A 7,479-nucleotide genomic window follows, 5' to 3' on the forward strand; every position below is an offset into this window, starting at 1 on the left:
GTCTCTAGCTGATGACACTAGGTACTTTGAATTTTTTATGTTAGTGTGATGCATGAAACAGAAATTATAATACTTGAGAAACATGTATGCAAGCAGTCATTTCCTATTAAGTTGTTTCCGGGAGCAGACAGGAAACCTGCAGCTAACTGACAAGTTATAATTGTCATTGCCATCAGGGTAATATCTTGGGTCTTGGCACGTGATTTAGCTTTAAGGATGTCTTTTCTTTCTTGAATTTAATCTTTGCGTCTACTGCTTTTTCACTTTTGGATGTTCATTTAGCATTATGTAGATCAGATGGATACCTTGGAAGAAATAAGTCAAGTAGCTATGAGGAAGAGGGACTTGGTCACTGTCTGTGCTCTGGAGCAACACTTTAACAAAGAGTGGTACTCAATGGATTGATGATGAAATTGTATGTGTGAAGCAGTTTCTACTCAATGGACAATTTCTTAGTAAAGGGAAGCTGGAATTTCATTAAAATTCTGAGGGTCCAAAATGTTTGCGAGACTTACTACATTCTAAAGAAGAGGTATTTCCATTCTTGCAGAGGTATCTTTGCTTTCATTTCCTGTGCCTATTAATGAACATAAATAATTCTACTGTTCTGGTGTCTTGTCTAAAATCTTGTTCATCCTGTTTCTTTTCTTTGCTTTTTTTTTTTTTTTAGGATCAATATTCTACATAAGTTAATGAATCTTCAAATCAGAAGAATTTTAATTAGTTCCTCCAGATCAAGTTGACCATAAGCTTTTAAAATTCAATTCAATTCAATTGGTGAATTTAATTTAAAAGGGGACCTCAAATTTTAAGGATAACAGCTCAGGTTTAGTCAAGCTTCTCTAGTTTCTGTTTAATATGTATTTTTTATCTATATATCCATAAGCACAAATATACATGTATATGCTTATATATGTAATCCTCCTCTTTACATCATGTGTGTGTGTATATATATATGTGTGTGTGTGTGTGTGTATTTATATTGAGAAGGATGGATTGAATGATCTCTTTAAGTACCTCCATCCCTTTAAGCCAGTAGAGGTATTTTTCAGATTTTCAATCCATTCTTTGGGAGAGGAATTCTTTGAAATTAGTAATCCTGGACTCTTATAAAAGATGGATGTGGGTCACAGTGCTGTACCCCTCCCCTCAAACACCCATATTAACTATTTCTTGCTGTCAGACAGCAAGTCCCTGCCCCTGATTTTGCAGCACCGAGAACCTCAATAGGGTTATTGCTTGAACCACATGCAGTAGATGCAGAAAAGGAAGAGATGGTCAAGAGTAAATGACTCCATAATATTTCTCAATAATAACTTTTCACTCATGTGAAATGCATTTCTCTCTTGCTTAAAAAGAGGGGGGGAAAGGAGCCCACCAATTAAGCCTTAACACCGTGCTTCTGTGTTTTATTTGATTGAACTTACTTGTTCATTAATATTTTTTATGTGTTTGGTTTGCTTTAAGTTTTCATGTGTTCTGTGCTAATTACCTCAACATTTTCTTACATTACATGTTGCTGAATGGAGAGGCTCACTCATGAAACCAGAGAAAGGTTGACTAAGAAAGTGTGAGGAGGAGAGTACACAGCTCTGTGTTAAATAATGAGACACCCATAGAATCATAAAGGTTGGGAAAGTCCTCCAAGATCATTAAGTCCAACCTTGAACCAATACCTCCATGCCCATTAAACCTTATGGTGAAGTGCCATGTCTACTTGTTTTTTGAACATTTGCAGGGAAGGTGACTCTGCTGCTTCCCTGGGGAGTCTGTTTCGATGCTTAGCCACTCCATCAGTGATCCAATGTCTGTGCAGGACCAGGAATCCGTAGATTACATTTTCAAAGTCTTAAAACTGATCTCTTGAGAACTTGTGGATAGCAGCTGGGAAAACTGGGGGTGAGGATCCCATGGAAAACTGGAGGTAAGGATTCAACATAACAGGTCTAAAACTTTGCTCCATACGTAATATAGGAGCAAGTATAAAAATAACCCTAAATACATTTGGTTTTGGGTTTTTTTTGCTGCCATGCTTAAGGCCCTCTGGGACTGGGCCCTTGGTTGATGAGGGTGTTGTCTGCTGGGGTAATTTTCTGCTCATGGCTCACCTTCCCTTGGGGAGCAGGCAGCCCTTGCTGCTCCATGATGAGTATGTGCCTGTTTGCACACAGGTGTAGAGATGGTACATGTGAATTGGAGGTAATCCTCTTGAAAATTTGAACCATGCTCTTTAATGTAACTTTAATTAGAGAAGTGTTGGCAGACCAAAAATTGAGGCAGTAAAAATAGCACCATTGTAATGTTTGATTTTTTTCAGCATGTGAAACACTGATTCTTTATGAATCAGAGTTTTGCTATCAGCCTGATTTTTCCAAGTGACTAAATGTGTTTCTGTAGTTATTTTTTCCCTAGCATCATTTGCAGGAAATGTGAAGACTTACACTGCATATGAAAACAGGGATTCTTTCCCAATAATTTCTTTACTATTAATTTCTAATCTGTCATGCCTCTTAATGCAGTTGAAAAACAAACTTCACATACAAGGAAACATCCATTTTAATGTACAATGTATAGACAGGTATTTCACTGTGTTCTTATTTACACATTGTCAGAGGATTGCTAGTGTTTACTGAACTTCTAGCCACTTTCTTCAAATAGTGATAGGAAACCTTTCTGAGCAATATAACTTGCAAGGAGATAATGAGGTTCAGCTGTGTCACAGGAGTGTGGAATTAAGTTGAATGAGATTCAGAGTAAACACAGATGTTTGCAAAAGCCACATGTAACTTTTTCAAAACAACATCAAGGAAAAAAACATTTATCTTTGTGTATATCTTTGCCTTTTAATTACTTTGTCTAATTACACTGTTGTGAGTGAGTCCATGTCTGTGTTCAACCAGACTTGTGGCTGACCTTTTTGTCAGCAACAGGTATAGCTCGTAGAGCAGATGAGCCTTTGGGATGTCTAACAGCAATGTAAGGAATATGGCTTTGGTTTTTTTTTGATCAATCTGGGTTCAAGCACATCCTTTTTAAGAGCTAAGCTGGTTAAGCAAAACTACTTGACAAGTTTGGGGCTTACTAGTACATGTTGTCACTATGTGTATTTTTGTGCCTTTCTTGTGGGTGGGTCAAAATAATATATTTATCAAACTGTTTTATCATAGTTGTATCACTGAGGTATTTTTTGTGTTGAGGATTATTTCAAATTTTAAAATAATAATCTTTAATCTTTCCCATAAACTGCATTTATCAAGTTATTCTGTGTAAAGAGTCCATCTTAGTCACTGCATAAGAACAACAGGGGAGGAATTACACAAAGTCAGCTAATATTTTTCAAAAAAAGAGAAAAAGCAGGGAAAGTTGGGGAAAATGAAAGTATGTGTGTTTGTGTGTGGGGGTTGTTGGCTCTGCCAACTGACAAACAATATCTACTTGTAATGTGATTAGGAATTGCCTGAGACGTGGAAGAATCTTAAAAAGATTGACTTCACTGTAAAGCGTGAAGCAGTACCTCTACAGTCCAAAGAAGTGTTGGTTATCAGAAGAAAATGTGTACTTTTGGAGGTGAGATCAGTTCTGTGCTCTGAACCAAATGATTTTTCATTTTTTGTTCTGATAACAAGCTGGAGGCAAGCTTCACTGAACTGAGAAATTGTAAACTCTTAGAAAAGGCTGTCTAAAGATAACAATTCTATGTTTCTGCGTAATGTATTCTGAATGAATCTGATAATTTAAAGCCCACTCCACCAAAATGGGAGTGATGCTTGTGTCCTCTTTATCTTCAATTATGTCTAATCTGTTTCTAATTTAAACATGATAATGCTGTTGTCAGATCAAGTAGAGATTTTAAATGTTTTATTCTTCACCATTGGCAATGTTTTAAATGTATGTGGGCTTTTAAATGTATGTGGGCAGTACTGACTGAGTCTATAAAAGTTTTAAGTAAATTTGAAGAAAATAAGAGTGCTTAAAAGTGAAATGGCTCATAGTTCATGAGATGGAACATATTTAATAAATGGAAGTTAAGGACAAGTTAGGCAACAGTTTCCATGGGTTACCTGCTTAACCTCTAAGGAACCCTAATTCAGTAAGTAAGTTGTATCTTTCAGGTGAAACAGCATGGGTTTAGAAACAGATGTTTTAAAAACAAAAGTGCCCTTTAAGCTTGTTACTCAAGTATTTTCCAGGATATGGATAAGTTAAGAATAACCATGATTTTATTAACTGTTATGATATATCTGTTACTGTCGATATCTTGGAGTACCAATCAGAATTTCAGTCAAAATAAAAACTGCATCAACATTATTTATCAAGGTATATTCTCAAGTATTCCACATTGCAACATCAAAAAATGTAACTAAAAGAGCTTTCCTAACCAGACGTACATTTTTGAGAAAGTGAAGCTAATCTGAGTACATTGCATTTTGAATGTCCATTCTCATGATCTCTGCATTAAGGAATATTCACAAGTCTCAAATAAAACAGCCTGCATATTCTGATTGCAGGCTGATAAATTATTTAAAAGAGAATTTATTTCTTTTTCATGATCAAAAACTAAATGAAGAATCCACCTGTATTCTTTGAAAATTCAGTTAATGAAACATTGAAATTATTCTAAAATATATTCTGATTGCAGGCTGATTATGAACTTTAGTCTCAAGTTAGAAGTAATTTCTTTATTTGTGCTTTCTCCTTGTCCTTTGATTTGTCAATGGAGTGTTGTTTGGGCATGTGAGGCTCAGTAACTGCCAAATTTATAAAAAAATAAGGGGAGAGATGGTGATGTGTGTGGTGCGATCCCTTTCTTTGTTTACTTATTTTGGGGTTTTAGGAGGGTTGGGGTTGGTACAGAACAATCGTTCAGTTTTGTGTAATCTGCTAACTTGCGGAGGCTGCGCTCAATCTTTCTGTCTGTGCCACTGATAAAGATGTTAAAAACCAACAGTCCCAAGACAGAGCCCTGAGGGACACGTCACCAGCCTCCACATGAATGTAGAGCCACTGACCAGAACCCTCTGTGCCCATCCAGCCCATTCCTTAGCCACTGAGTAGCCCACCCTTTGCTTCTGTGTCCATTTCCAATTTGGAGATAAGGATGTTCTGTGAGACTGTGTTGTGGGCTTTACAGAAAGTTAGGTAGATGACATCATTTTGTCTTTCCTCATAGAAAGCCACTATATTGGTCAGGGACAGTTTGTCATTAGTGAAGCCTTGCTGGCTGTCCCAGATCATCAACTGGTCTTGTATATGTTGTTTTATTGTAATTTTCACCTTGCTTAGGCTTGCAAGAGCTGTAATGGAAACATATATGGAAGGAAACTCTTTATAAAAAGTATCTTGATTTGTAGCACCATTCTTGTGATTTCCAAAAAATAATCCTAAATCCTGCATGAAGAAGACTTTACTACCATTTGGCCTTGAAAAGCAATGCTATGAGAAAGTGTCAAATTATTCTGAACGACTTCACATTTTCATATGGAAAACAGCAATACTGAAAAAGAAAAATAAATGCTATTAGGATGCCAGTAGCTGGTAATCCAGGAGCCTGACTCCTTAGCTGTCAGATGTTTCCTCTGAATTCAGAGGGAATTGGTCATGGCCTGTCACTGCAGAAAGAACCCAGGTCATTATGTTATATTGTGATATGTATGGATAAAAAAGAACTGTAATAGCTTAAATTGGGTCCAGAGTTCCCAAGAGATGGGGTATGTCAAGCCTACGTTGTTATGCTGCTGCAACTTTTTCACAGAGAGAGTGCCCAGATTTCATAAAGTTTAGCTAGAAATTTTCTGCTGAATAGTAGCTTAAACATTCATGTACAGATTTTGACTACAGTTACTAACATTCATATAATGGACTCTATCTGCTGTAAACTTACTTTTATTCCTTTGCTTATGCAAAAGATTCATGCACTTGTGTGCCTAAGGATCCAGTCATGAACAAAAATAACTGACAAAGGGAATTGCTTGTTCAAATTTGTGCATAGATAACTTGTGCAGCCTAATCTGGGTGCTTTTGAGTGACAAACTCAGGATATAAAATTATATATATACACATAGAGAACAAAGGTGGTGTTTAGCGTTTTATTTATAATAAAACAGCATAAAATTTTATTAATTTGTATTATGGCTATAGTTCTCTTTTTGTGTTGATGTCTTATATCTGTCCTTCATTGTTAAATATACAAATTGGTTTGCTCCTTTATTTACGTGAAAAAGCTCATTTGACTGGTTTACTCAGCAATGGTCTCATTCATTGCACTGTTAAGCAGCAAAGTGGATACCTAAATGTGACATACTGAGGATAGCAATTAGCTATGTGGATAGGAATGAAAAAAAATTTCTTCAAAAGAGGAATAACCTTCTCAAATTTCACCCTAATATCTTGTGTAATTCAAGTAGGTCCTAGAAGTTCATTTATACAGGGGTAAATGCAGCTATTAGTCTCTAATTAAACAAATAAAGAAGTGAAAACTCACTTGGGACTCCCAAACACAGAATTGTTTCAAACAAGTTTCTTAATGTTTATAATTCTCTCAACATGTCCTCCTCTTATCCCTTACTGTATTTGAAATATTCTCAATTGTCTGCCACTTCTGTTGTTAGACTGGAGAGCAAACTGTCCAGATGAGAGATTGGCTGCTTTGCCTTGCTTTTATGTTAATTTGCAGGCTTCATGATTTTAGAAGTGTGTATACAGGTATATGTCTAAATACATATATGCTTATACATTTGTTTACAGTGGCTAGTTGATGAGTCCAGCAATTTTCTGTGAAGTGTTGACAGTGAGCAAGACCTTTGTTTACAGAGAAAAAAATTCGATCATCAGTACATTGCAGAGGCCTGGCACTCACAGTCCCCTATTAGCTTTATGCATTACTGACCTCCACAGGCATTTCAGGGGAAGACACAGCAGGAAGAGACGAAGGTCAGAAAGTGTTACTGCTTTTGCAGGCAAGTATTGTGTATTTAGTCATTGTCTTACATCATTTTTGCATATAAGGCTGGGCTGTTCTTTCTGGTAAAATTACTGGTCTGTAAGAGTTTTTTCTTATTTCAATCTAAGGGTCAATGATAAAGAGCGCTGTCAAGTTCCACTGGCTCCATGTCACACTATATTTCAAAACCCAAGTGAAGCTGTGATCATGTCAAAATTCTCTGGGTGCCACTGCATGCAGATCAAGACACAATTGTGTGCATTATTCTTCCTCATTGGTTCACACCAAGTTTGTCTGTGTATGTGAAACCCAGATTTAAAGATGTGATGAAATGTGAGTAGAACCCCTTTCTGTCCCATTCTAACAGCTGGATTTAATGTTTATCTCCTGTTTGCATAGAATTTATTAATAATTAAACAAAGTAATGTGATACTCATTAAGGCATGTGTGTTAATATTTTGAATACAGAAAGGCTCTTCCTTATCTATTCACACCTCTAAAAGTAAGGTGTAGGGAGTCAATATTTCCTTAGCATCTAG

General features: G+C 36.3%; 1 long non-coding RNA gene across 1 annotated transcript; it reads left to right on the plus strand.

The window, feature by feature from the left end:
- Positions 1-1,554: 1,554 nt before the first annotated feature.
- LOC128791002 (uncharacterized) lies at positions 1,555-6,948 on the plus strand. Its single transcript, XR_008431930.1, has 4 exons — positions 1,555-1,629; positions 1,739-1,924; positions 3,451-3,567; positions 6,745-6,948. It is a non-coding gene; the product is annotated as an uncharacterized LOC128791002 (long non-coding RNA).
- The last annotated feature ends 531 nt before the right edge of the window (positions 6,949-7,479 follow it).

This window comes from Vidua chalybeata, chromosome 7 (assembly GCF_026979565.1).
Source record: "Vidua chalybeata isolate OUT-0048 chromosome 7, bVidCha1 merged haplotype, whole genome shotgun sequence".
Classification (NCBI taxonomy): Eukaryota; Metazoa; Chordata; class Aves; order Passeriformes; family Viduidae; genus Vidua; species Vidua chalybeata.